At 45.6% G+C, this 13,045-nt stretch overlaps 1 long non-coding RNA gene across 2 annotated transcripts in view; it reads right to left on the reverse strand.

The window, feature by feature from the left end:
• Window positions 1-13,045, reverse strand: part of LOC135982069 (uncharacterized) — a 39,418-nt gene that overhangs the window by 13,235 nt on the left and 13,138 nt on the right. For both annotated transcript variants that reach the window (XR_010599277.1, XR_010599276.1), the window contains exon 2: window positions 2,699-2,921. This is a non-coding gene — a long non-coding RNA (uncharacterized LOC135982069). The remainder of the gene's footprint in view (window positions 1-2,698; window positions 2,922-13,045) is intronic.

Genomic DNA, 13,045 nt, shown 5'->3' on the forward strand with positions numbered 1-13,045 from the left:
TGGCCAAAGACTATACTTCTTGTTACATATAAATATGTAACATGGCTTGTGTTGTAGAGGAGGTTAGACTGGATGTCCTTAGTGGTCCTTTTAGGCCTGAAAATTCATGAATCTTTAGAGTGGATACAAGTCAATACAACCTTTGCCCCTTTTTGTGACAGGATTGCTGACCAATATGAACCACCTGCTATCTCACTGGTGAGCCCTGTGTTAACCCCCAGTGCAACATCCAGCTAGCAGAGAACTCCAAAACCCCTGAAGTACAGGAAAGGGAAGTAATGCCAGAGGTTAGAGTGGACCGGGCTCCAGCAGGAGCCAAAGGTTGCAGAGAACAGGCACATCAGGCTGGAGACAGCAGCCTGAGAAGGATAGCTAGGAAGTCTGTGACAAAACTGAGATTAGAACCCTGTCTGTTAGGCCCAGCAATGGTCTCCTGACTGAAATTGGAGAAGTCAGCTCCCCCAAGGAAGGCTAAGTAGCTGGCAACCTGGGAGGCAGGGTTGGAAAGATGGGAGCACAGGAACTGGGGTCTGGGAAAGGACAGCTGAAAGGGAGGCGGTGGCAGAACCCAGGAAAGGCCTAGACACAGGCTACAGCAAAGGCCTGGAAGGGGTTTGTGCAATGGGAAACTACAGAAGAAGTCTTCCAGAAAAGGTTTGTTCCTGCCAGCTCTTTCCCTGAGACCAAGATGCCTCTTATACTTCCCAGCAGGCCTGGCTCTCTTGGTTATATGACCTGAATTGCAGGAAAACCACAGATGAAGTCCCAGCTCTGACCTAACTCCTTAAAAGCCCAGTTCCCTCTAGGACATTCATGGTGTGTCTGAGCAAGTCACTTAAACTTGCTGTACCTCAGTTAGCACACATGTAAAACAGGGATAGCTATATATGCCCATAATTCTAAAACATTTGGAGAACTATGGATGAAAAGTCCTATAGAAATGTTCATTGCTCTTCTTTCAAACAATATCTTGATATGCATCTTGGTTCTTGCATCAAAACATTCAGGGCACGCAAAGTGAAACTAGAATCTGATCTGACAACAAAACAACACGCGTCAAGGACAAAGACACAGTGAGGCAGAGGTAGAACCTCAGGCACCAGAAGAAGAGCTTGGCACCAGATTGCAGCTAGGAACAGAGATGGGAGGCAAAACTAAGAAAAATAGCAGATGCAAAGACAAGTGAAACCTAGAAAAAGACCCAGAGGCTTCTCTTCCCTAGTCCTCTTAAGGAAATTTCCCTTTGGTTATGGGTATGTACCAAACATTGCAGTGAGTCAGGCAAAGTCATCTCAGTCATCACCGGGAACCGAACCTATAACCTCCACAAGCTGAGCTGAAGGACTAAAAGGCCAGGTTTTTAAAGTTATGTAGGTGTCTAAAGATGCAGCTAGGAGATTAGTAGGATTTTCAACAGTGCTTAGTCCCCTAATTCCCATTGAATTAATGGAAGTTAGGCACCTAGGCACTTTTGAAAATCCCATTAGGTGCCTACCTGCACTTTTAGGTAGTCCCCTAACTGGTAGCTGTAGTTTTCTGGCTCAGACACAGAAGGGGATGTGTAACTGAACAGTGGGCTACAAAAGCACACTACTTTTTATTAACTGTGCGAGCAGTCAGCTCAGATTGTTTGCGCTCAGGCTTCTGGAAACATCTAGTTCTCACTGAACATGCTCAGTGGCTTAACACATGCATTAACAGGGTCACTCCCATGCTCACATTACATCATCCCACTTGCAGAGTCACACATGCTAATAACTTGATATCTATCCTTACAGTTACCAAGTAATCACTTGTGCTTTGTAAATAGAAGCCCCAAGATACCTAACAATCAAAAATGTTTTTGACCATTTCATCAAATCACTTCCAACCACCAAAAGCAATTTAGCCAGTTCAAATAACAAGAGACCTGCTTCCATCTGGGCATTCATCCCTTGTGGTGACAATTAACAGTTATTTCATATTAGTAATGTAATGGCCCGTGAGTAGATGAGCTCACACAAGCCTCAGAACTGGCAGCAACAGTAGTTTTCAGTCCAGGTCCTATTTTCACTCCAGTGGGTGAGCTGTGAACTAGGTAAGCTTTGCACATGGATCTGCACCAATATGTTCTAGAGACATTTCCTTGTGCCAACCTAATGTGACAAGTGAATCACGCTGTTTTCTATCACCATGCGTGGATTACAGCATTTGCCTTTTCACTAAAATACTATCACTTTTAAGACAGGGGCTGTAATTTCTTTTTTTAAAATAAAGGAAGTCTGACTAATTCTGCAAAGCCACTAGAGCTAGTATTTAGACACACACACCCCAACCTGTATCAGTGTAACACTCCTCAGTGACTGCAGCAGTTTTGAAACCAGAATATCAACTCGGTTACAGAAAAAATACAAAGCCTTTGAACACTGTGACCTACTGGGGGGATTGTTTTCTGAAGCTGAGGGCTGAGATTCAGAGAAGAGTACTGGCAAAATCTCAACACTCCAGTCTGAAAGTTTTCTTGAAACTGTAAGGATTCCTTGTGGTCCCTCAGTCAACCTTATCCAAGACAGCAGCACCAAAGCACAATAATGTGCTGAGCACGCACATTACATACAGGCCACTTGGTAACAGAGGAAACAGTAGTCATTACTTTCAGGAAATGGGAAGCAGAGGTTTAGCCCTCCAGAGAAAACTTCTCTGTTACTGTAACACCTACCTTAGCACGTAGATTTTCCTGCTATAATGTGGTGTTCGTTTTTGCATCCATGACATAACTAGCCCCCTGGTTAAAGCGTGGTGCTGCAAACGTAGACAAGAGTAGACACTCAGAGCTGCTCTTCAGTAGCTTTGTTCTTTTCTCTCCCAGAGGTTGCAATGGGTAGTTGTGGGCTCCTCTTCCCAAAAGAGCTCTCAAGTGTGGGGTGCCTCTATTACCCCTCCTGGGGAAAGGGCATATGGAGCAATTAGGAGGGGTAGGAAGGAGGCATGCTGTATTCAGTATGCTGATGACACCCAACTGTCACTGTACTCAGACAGTGCAGCTCAGTACTTCACCCAGTGTCTAGATGAGATTGGGGGCATTGCTGAGAAAGAGCTGGCTGAACCTCAGCCTGACAAGACTCAGGGGATGGCGATAAGTTGGAGGAAGCAGCAGAGAAGATGGTGCAAGTAATACCAGCTCCTTTGACTGAGGGAGTGTATCCACCATTAGTTAGCAACCCACCACAGTCTAGGGCTGATGTTGGACCCCAGCTGCTGTTTTATGACCATATTGCAGCAGTAACCCACTCAGGATGTTACCATCTCCATCTCACTTTCGGATGCAGCACTGTTACCCATGCTTTTGTTCCTCAAGATTAGACTAATGCAGTGCACTCTTCATGTGACTATAAAACCATTTAGAGAAGGATGCAGGTGCAGAACAGAGAAGCTCAGTTATTGAGTGGGACATCTCTCTGGGACCATGACACCAGTGCTCTGCAACCTGCACTGGCTGTCTATTGGTCTCCAGGTGGAATTTAAGCAATTATGATCTATGAAGGTCTCTGATCTCCTTAGTATCAGGGAGACATGAGACATTGTAAATTTAAGTAAATAAATAAAGTAAATAAACTAGCAGGGTAGTGCTAGTACAAGTGAGAGCAGACTCAAGATCTCACTCACAAGAATACTTTATGCATGAGATTTTCAACCTCAGCTTTGGCCTCTCTCTGCACCTACTGAAGTCAATTGTAAAACTCCCTCTGACATCAGTGGGAGCAGACTTAGGTCAGTGTTGAGCACTTTTGAAAATTCCCAGCCCATGTATTTAAAGCACTGTGCAAACATTAATCCTCAAAACACCCCTGTAAGGTAGGCACAGGTTATTGCCATTTTATCAAGCACACAGAGGTTAAGTGATTTCTGCTAGGACATGGAAGAAATCAGTGTCAGAGCTGGGACTAGAACTCCAAGAATTCCTGGCTCCCCACCCTGTTCTTAGACCACTCCTCTCTCCTACGGAGAGTCCTCTGCTATGCCAAACAATGGAAGAAGAGATTTCTTCACCTCAACCTCAGAAACCTGCAGAGAGGAAGTGACACTATCTGTAAGCAGTTTTATTTATAACCCTCATAACTGTTTGAGTTGTTTATGAAGAAATGTGGGTGCAGTAGGGTGGTGTCACTCTCCACTCTGCAGTCTTCACTGCCTTACCACAAAAATGGAGAACAAAGCCTAACTGGAAACAAGCACTCATGTTTAATCAAGCTAGATTTCAATCAATTGATACAAATTGCATAGGCCTTATTTAAAGGGTAAAAGGTTGAATGCAAGATCCTTTTCAATTGCTACATGCAAATTTTGTAAGGCTAGAGCAAATAGACCCTGTAGAGAGACAAAGATAAAATCTAAAGTGATTTCAAGTTTCCTTTGACCCTCAATCCTACAGAAAACAGGAAGACAAATTGATTCTTCTTCCAAGAATTCTGATATTCCCTTTGTAATATACGGAGTATGTGCAACTATGAAGCAGCTTTCTGGCATGTGCCCTCTGATAAATTTCAGTGTCTTTGGCAAAAGGACAGCTGTCTGGAAAAATAGAGGTTAGACAAAATTGTGTTGAAGCGGTTTCCAGGAAATACATTTCTTTTTCCACTGAAAAATTCCAAGATATTTTTACAACAGATCTCTATAAAATTCTTAATAAATTTTTGTTTCTTTCCACCCTTGTTACAGTTTTCTCCAAAGTTAGCAGTTCCTGAGTCCTGCCATGTGGCAAAGACATGACCTTTCTAACCTGTACCCATGTAATATGACTGGGGTCAGGAATTAAAGACAAGTCTCTTACCAGCATTCCTTCATTATAACCTCTGCTAATTTAGTAGTATTTGGTCCTTCACCATGGATGTGTGGGGAGAGAGTTCGATCACTCTATTTTCTAGTAGTAACAACAATGTAATAATTAACATCTAGTTCCTTTCATCCATAGATCTCAAAATGTGCTACTATCATTATGCCCCCTTTTTTCACATGGTCACTCATGGTCCAGGGTCACCAAGCAGGTTACCTGAAGGTCCTGAAATAGAACCCAGCGCGTCTGAGGCCTGGTCCATGCCTAAAACTTAGATTGACCTAGCTGAGAGACATAATTCAGGCCTGGTACAGACACACTAGGTGCATGGAAGAATTCTTCCATTGACCTAGCTGCCACCTCTCTAGGGAACGGATTAATTATAGCAATGGAAAAACCCTTTTCTTAAGTGCCCACGGCCCTGTGGCACAGCTGCAGTGCCATAGCTGTGCCTCTGTAGTCAGGGCCGGCTCCAGGAACCAGCATTCCAAGCAGGTGCTTGGGGCGGCAATCTGCAAGTGGCGACAGTCCGTGTGTTTTTGCCGCTCTAAGCAGTGCGCCGAATTGCAGCCGCGGACGGTGGGGGCAGTCCATGTGCCGTTAGGGCGGCACGTGCGTTTCCGCGGCAGCGGCAATTCGGCGGCAGCTTCTATGGTCAGCTGCCCGCGGGGGCAATTCGGCAGCTTCTGTCTTCCACCCCAAGCAGCGCACCGAATTGCCGCCGCTGCGGAAACACGCATGCCGCCCTAACGGCACACAGACTTCCCTCACCGTCCGCGGCGGCAATTCGGTGCGCTGCTTGGGGCGGCAAAAACAGTAAATCTGGCCCTGTCTGTAGTGTAGAGAAGCCCCGAGTCCGAGTCCAGTGAGATATCCACTAGGTCACACTTCCTAAACACCAAGGCTTAGAAGTAAATGGCTTGTGTGTTTCACGTGTAAAGCAATAAAAGCACTTCACATCAGTGAGACAGTGACTCATAATTTCTGCAAAAGGGTTATTTAGGGAAAGGTATTACTTATCTAAAATACATGTTGTGGAAACAAACAAACTGCCTGATTTCTTTAATTTCATGGGCACAAGAGGTACTCTGCCCAAAGTTAAAACTTTGAGAAGTGAACAGGGCATTAAAGGACCAATATTACAATGGAGGAGCCTGGAAGATCCACTGACATAACAGCTTTAAGGAGAGACAGATATTTTCACTGAATGGGCTAGAGACATATTCTCAAGGGGGCTTATGAAAACATTCCTATCAGACTTTAAGGCATATCCATTTGCACGCGTGATAACCCACATTGCAGCATACAGGCATTTTATATTCAGTTATTCACATGGGAAAACTGCTTGTTTGTGGTACGCAATTTTTGCATGCAGAGGTTTGCCACAATTTTCAATGGCACTTTTTTAAAGAAAATGCTTTGAAAAATTAGCTCTTACAAAATAAACTAGAATATTAGATTCATACATACAAAAATTCAAAACAAACAGCACTATCTTCTGTGCAGGACATATTTAATGACAGAAGTAGCAGCAAATGTTGGAAGACACATTGGTATTACAACAATACAAGTTATGCTGGCTTTTTGTTATCACTATTAGATGTCCACAGCTTTCTCTTCAACCACTTATTCCCTGAATGTAGAGGTTACAACATACAATTGCAAGCTAAACAAAAAATAGGAAAGGGTCCATTAGGATTAATAATCCCCCACTGTCCCCTATGAAAATAAATTCAGAGGAGGACAATAAAACAATGGGTAACAAAATGCAACCATACCTAATGCAAATGCTAGAAGGAGACTAAAGCATTTTGAAATCAGCTTCTTACAACAGTGATTCACTCAACTTCAAATCAAATTTTCATGTTAGTCTAGAGCAGCAATTTCTAAGGAGCCGAAAAGGTACCCACCAACTTGTCTCTTGATTAAAAAACAAATTAATTGAGATAATCCAACATGGGGCCAAATTCTACCATCAGAGCCACAAAGGTGCAAATAAGAGTTTGACACATTTTCTTAAAAAAACAACAAGGAGTCTGGTGGCACCTTAAAGACTAACAGATTTATTTGGGCATAAGCTTTTGTGAGTAAAAACCTCACTTCTTCGGATGCATCCGAAGAAGTGAGGTTTTTACTCACGAAAGCTTATGCCCAAATAAATCTGTTAGTCTTTAAGGTGCCACCAGACTCCTTGTTGTTTTTGTAGATACAGACTAACACGGCTACCCCCTGATACTTGACACATTTTCTTGTATATCCTTTAAGAAATTCACATAAGAACTATAGTGTGAAACAATCACTAAACTGTCAAGGATAAGAGGTATCTTTGCCTATGCAAAGTACGCGGATGATGTTCTGTCAGACTTGGTGTGACATTTCACTCCATAGTCTTTATGAAAATATGTTTATGATATGAATATGACATAACTGAGATGTACTTCATGCAAGATGGTTCTTGTAAGGTAAGGTTATAATTTACTGAATGCGATTATCCAATTTGTATGCCTGTATAATTTCTCTATCTGAAGTTAGGAATATTGTCTATGTATCTATTTCAACCATGCTACGTTGGGTGATGCCCACGGCTAAAACTTCAGATACAGCAATGGAAAAGCCAGATGGGGTGGATGGCCCATCAGCGAGGACAATGGACTGTGAAAAGGCTTGGTCTTCTTGCGGACGCTCCATACTGACTCATGGATGCTGTGATACTACAGAGTCAGGTGGTCTTGTCACTTGATACTAAACATTACCTGGGACTTCTTGTAAATTTCCACTGGAAGGGAAGGGGGGGGGTCAAGTTTGGGAAACAAAGGATTCCCATCTTATGTAAATCCTATTTAAGGGTGGGGAGGAAGGCAAACATGACTCCTCCTCTCCTGGGCCTGTGTGCCCAAGAAGAAAGACTGCTAAAGCCACCTGAAGTGAAGGGGGGGGAGGGAGTCCAGACTGAGACAGGGGTCCAGTCCAAAAAGAAATATAACTGGAACTCTAAACCATAGAAACTTTGCAACCTGCCTAAAACATTTAGAATAAGAAACTACATTTTGTAACCTGCTTCTTAAGTATTTTGAGCTTAGCATGTGTATTTTGCTTTATTTTCTCACTAATCTGCTTTGTTCTGTCTATTATCTCTTAGGGTATGTCTACACTATGAGAGTAGTTCGATTGTACTTAAATCGAATATGTGGAATCGATATTACAAAGTCGAACGTGTGTATCTACACGAAGGACAGTAATTCAACTTTGTGAGTCCACACTAACGGGGCAAGTGTCGACATTGGAAGCGGTGCACTGTGGGCAGCTATCCCACAGTTCCTGCAGTCCCCGCTGCCTATTGGAATTCTGGGTCGAGCCCCCAATGTCTGCTGGGGGGAAAAAATGTGCCGAGGGTGGTTTTGGGTAACTGTCGTCATCCAACCGTCACTCCTGCCCTCCCTCCCTGAAAGCGCCGGCGGGCAATCAGTTCGCGCACTTTTCTGGTGAGTGACAGTGCGGACGCCACAGCACTGCGAGCATGGAGCCAGCACTGCGAGCATGGAGCCTGGCTGCTGATTACGCCCAGCCAGACAGCCATGCGATTAGAAGAGCCCAACGGGACGCGCGGTGCATCCGGAAGGCTTTGAAAGCTAGGTTCCTCAGTGAGCAGGGTAACCTGTGACTATTAAGTTTGTTTAAAGAAAAGCTGAACCTGCCCTCGTTTCTTTACCCACTTACTGTTGACTATCCTCTCCAGCTACATACCCCATCCCCCCCCCCCCTTCCAACACACATTTAAAGATAAAATAAAAGGAACTTTGTTAATGAACACCATTTTCTTTATTATGGATTTTGCGGTAAAGTGTTGAAAATGGGACACAGACTGTGGTGGGGAGCGGGCATAGTGATGGAAAGAACGCTTCTAAACTCAAGGAATGACAGGCTCCTGCTCCTAGAGAGGTCCTCAGTGGTGGACTGGTTGTTTCAACGGAGCCTGCCACCCCTCCTTTTCAGGACTCTGTGTGTGGGGGCTATGTGACTTTGTGGCGGGGGAGGATGGTTACAGATCCCCTGCTGCGTGGCTCTGTGATCCAGGATAAGGACCGCAGCCTAAGATCTCTATCCGCCCTCCCCCGCCACAAAGTCACATGCCCCTCCCCCCCCACACACACACACACACACAGAACATGAAAACCACCTCCCAGACTGACCAGGGTGCCTAGTGACTGCAATGTGTGTGTGACCTTCTGCTGAACCTGACCCTGTGTCTGTACCTTGGTAAAGGTGACTGTCCTCTCCAATTCTCCAATTACCAACCCCTTTCCCCCCTTCAAACACACTCTCCCCTAAAAGAACATGATGGAAACAGTAATTAACAGAAACTATCTTTTATTAGCAACTACACAGTTAGGGGATGAAACTGGGACGGGGGCTTGGGTGAGGCCAGAAGGAAAGGACTTATCAAATTTTTGGGAATGAGAGCCTTCTGGTACTTGAGCAGTCTGCAGGGGTGGAGTGACTGTTTTCACGGCCCCTGCCGCCCCTCCTTCTTGGGACTTTGGGTGAGGGGGGTATGGGAGTTTGTGGCGGGGGGAGGGCGGTTAGAGATAGACTGCAGTAGAGCTCTGTCCTCCTGCGTCCGGTCCTGCAGAACATCCACAAGGCGCCAGAGCGTGTCCGTTTGCTCCCTCATTAGTCCAAGCAGCGTTTGAGTCGCCTGCTGGTCTTCCTGCCGCCACCTGTCCTCCCGTTCGCTGTGTGCTCGCTGGTATTGCGACATGTTCTCCCTCCACTGGGGTCTGCTGGGCCGCATCGGCTCAGGAGCAGCCCATAAGTTCTGAGAACATGTCGTCCCGTGTCCTTTTCTTTCTCCGCCTAATCTGCGCCAGCCTCTGCGAGGGGGATGCCAGGGTAGGTTGGGAGACAGTCACAGCTGTGGGATGGGAAAAGGAGTGAATTCCTCACAAAGATAATTTTTTGTGAACAATGAACATAGTCTCTCTCTGTGAGCAAGACCACGCACAGCAACTATCACATGCGCACTCAGGACAAGGTCGAAGTTTCGGCCTTCGCATTCAGTGCTTGGGGTCTTGCAGTGGAGATCGGACAAGTGGGGCAGGACAGCAGAATTCGGGTAGAAGGCTGACATGGTAAGCCGTAGACTTTGGGCTGCTTAAAACTTTGTTAGAGCAGTGCCCTCCTTTCACGTTCAAAGCAATGCTCCTATTGTTGGGCAGTTCCTGCTGCCGGCAATCCGGCAAGCATGAACTCTGCCCCTGTCCCACCTGCTCACGGCTGTCCCCGGGAAAGATCCCTGTATGCTGCCCCTCTCCCGCCTCCACCGCGTGGCGGTAAACCGCCGGTGACAGTTCTGTAAAGGAACAGGCAAGCAGTCCCAATAGTAACATTCCCCTAATTCTAATCAGGTCATCATGAGTGACATCACTCTGCTGAGAATTTCTGAGACCGAGAAAGAACGCATGCTGCGTGAAAGCCAGCAAAAACCAGGGCCATATGCCGCCATGCTCTGCAAGGCAATGATCCTAGAGTACTTGATGATAGCCTGGCAAGGAAAAGTTTCCTACCACGGAGGACACAATAAGTCTGCTCTCCCCAGGAATCTCATGGAAAGGCTTTCCAATTACCTCCAGGAGAGCTTCGTGGAGATGTCCCATGAGGATTTCAGCTCTACCCCCGGACATATAGACCTTCTTTTCCAGTAGCTGCACTGGCAAGGACTAAAAAGTAGAGCACCTAGGGCAAACAAATCATGAAAAACCCATTGTTAATATTCCTGTTCTGTTCAAAATAAATGTTTACATGTTTAAAACACTTATCGACTGAACCCAGACCCTGAGTCAGGGGAAGGATAATGCCTGGGGACTGTTGATAGGGGGATCTCTGTGAGGGTGATAAAGAGATCCTGGCTGTCTAGGAAATCAGCATTGTAAGCGCTGTCGACTGCCTCGTCCTCCTCCTCACCTTCCTCATCTTCCCCGTCCGCTAACATCTCCGAGGAAGCGGCCATCGACAATATCCCACCCTCAGAGTCCACGGTCAACGGTAGGGTAGTGGTGGCGGCCGCACCTAGAATGGAATGCAGTGCCTCGTAGAAACGGCATGTCTGGGGCTGGGAACTGGAGCATCCGTTTGACTCTTTGGTCTTCTGGTACGCTTGTCTCAGCTCCTTGATTTTCACGCGGCATTGCGTTGCATCCCGGCTGTATCCTCTCTCTGTCATGGCTTTGGAGATCTTCTCATAGATCTTTGCATTACGTCTTTTCGATCGCAGCTCCGAAAGCACAGACTCATCGCCCCACACAGCGATCAGATCCAAGACTTCCCAATCAGTCCATGCTGGGGCCCTCTTTCTATTCTGCGATTGCATGGTCACCTCTGCTGGAGAACTCTGCATCATTGCCAGTGCTGCTGAGCTCGCCATGATGTCCAAACAGGAAATGAGATTCAAAACTGCCCAGACAGGAAAAGGAATTCAAATTTTCTCGGGGCTTTTCCTGTGTGGCTGGTCAGAGCATCTGAGCTCGGACTGCTGTCCAGAGTGTCAAGAGTGGTGCACTGTGGGATACCTCCTGGAGCTATTAGCATCGATTTCCATCCACACCTACCCTAATTCGACATGGCCATGTCGAATTTAGTGCTACTCCCCTCATCAGGGAGGAGTACAGAAGTCAAATTTAAGAGACCTCTATGTTGAACTAAATAGCTTCATTGTGTGGACAGGTGCAGGGTTAATTCGATTTAACGCTGCTAAATTCGACATAACCTAGTGTAGACCAGGCCTTATATTCACTTAAAATCCACCTTTGATAGTTAATAAACCCAGTTTATGCAATTTCTAACTGGGGGAGCAAGAAGTTTTGCATATCTCCCTCCACATTGAGGGAGGGGGCGAATTTCCTAAAACCTTTAGGTTCATACCCTTTAAAGGAAGTGGGCACCAGGGTGTAGGGGTAAGCCTTTAAGTCTGAATCTTTCCAGAGCGGATCTCTGTCTCTGTGCAGCTGGTGTGGCCCTGCCTGTGTGCTGGGTTGTGGGCCTAACCCAGGAAGGCCAGTTAAAGGGGACCTAGGCTGGCAGAATAGGCTGACTCAGTGGCATCCCAGCACATCAGGTGACACCCCAAATGGCCAAAACCCGTCTCACTTGGTGCAACGGATTACTCATAATGACATATGGCCTGCTAGGTTTTGTGGTTTCTTTTGAACCAGCTTTGACTGACAACTGCTTCTCCATCCAAGTCACTAATAGCTTAAAAATGACACAGCAGATGCCAGACAGTTGTTATTCCCAAAGAAGTGGGAATAAAATAAAATAAAAAAAAATAAAAATAAAAATCTCAGACTAATGGTTTCTCCAAAAGAACAAAGAATTATTTTCATATTGAATCTACCACAGGCATTGGGGAAAAAAAGGTGGAAGTGGTTCAGTGACTATTACAGCAAGTAAAAGGAGTATACAAGGGGATTAATATGCAATAAACATACCCTGTTTCTGACATGCAAGATATTTTATTAGACTGCAGTATAGAGTTTCTTTAATAGGAAAGCAGGTGAGGCCTTAAATACCAGCAAAGTTAAGTGACTTGTGTCTGAAGTATTGTTGCCGACTCCAGGCCCAGACAGTAAAATTAAGTGCACGTCATCCTGGGATTTGCATCAAGCATTCAAATCAGGGAAAAACCAGGAGGGAGAGACAAAGAGGCAGTAGGCACTCAGGCCTTGTCTATGCTAGAGACAAATTAGTACCCGTATTATGGCAACAGCCACAAAGCATGCAGCTGTACTAGGGGTAGGAAGAGTGTCAGCAAGCAGTGTTGACAAGGCTCAGGCATTCTTATCACCATGTCATGGAAGTGGTCTCAGAGAAGATTTTAAGGCACAGCAGTTAAAATGCTTTAGCCCTGTATCCACTAGCAACTTAGCACCATCATTGCTGTGTGCTGTTTTTTTCTGGGATTGGCAAATTCTTCAAAGGAGATGGAGAGAAAACAGAAGGATACAGGGGACTTCAAAGTAGAAGCTGTAGCAGGAGAAAGAAGGGACACGGCCCCAGCCTGTGAATTGGGGATAAAAGAGCAGGGATCACTGAGGCAGAGGGCAGTGACATGGCCATAGGGACAGAGGAGGGCATGAGGAGATGTAAAGAGCAGAAGATAAAGAGGTCATGTATCAAGGTAAATGTTTTGGAGAAGAAGATGGAGGAGAAGTAAAGGGGATGGGAATAATGTTAAAA

This window comes from Chrysemys picta, chromosome 3, assembly GCF_011386835.1.
Source record: "Chrysemys picta bellii isolate R12L10 chromosome 3, ASM1138683v2, whole genome shotgun sequence".
Taxonomy (NCBI): domain Eukaryota; kingdom Metazoa; phylum Chordata; order Testudines; family Emydidae; genus Chrysemys; species Chrysemys picta.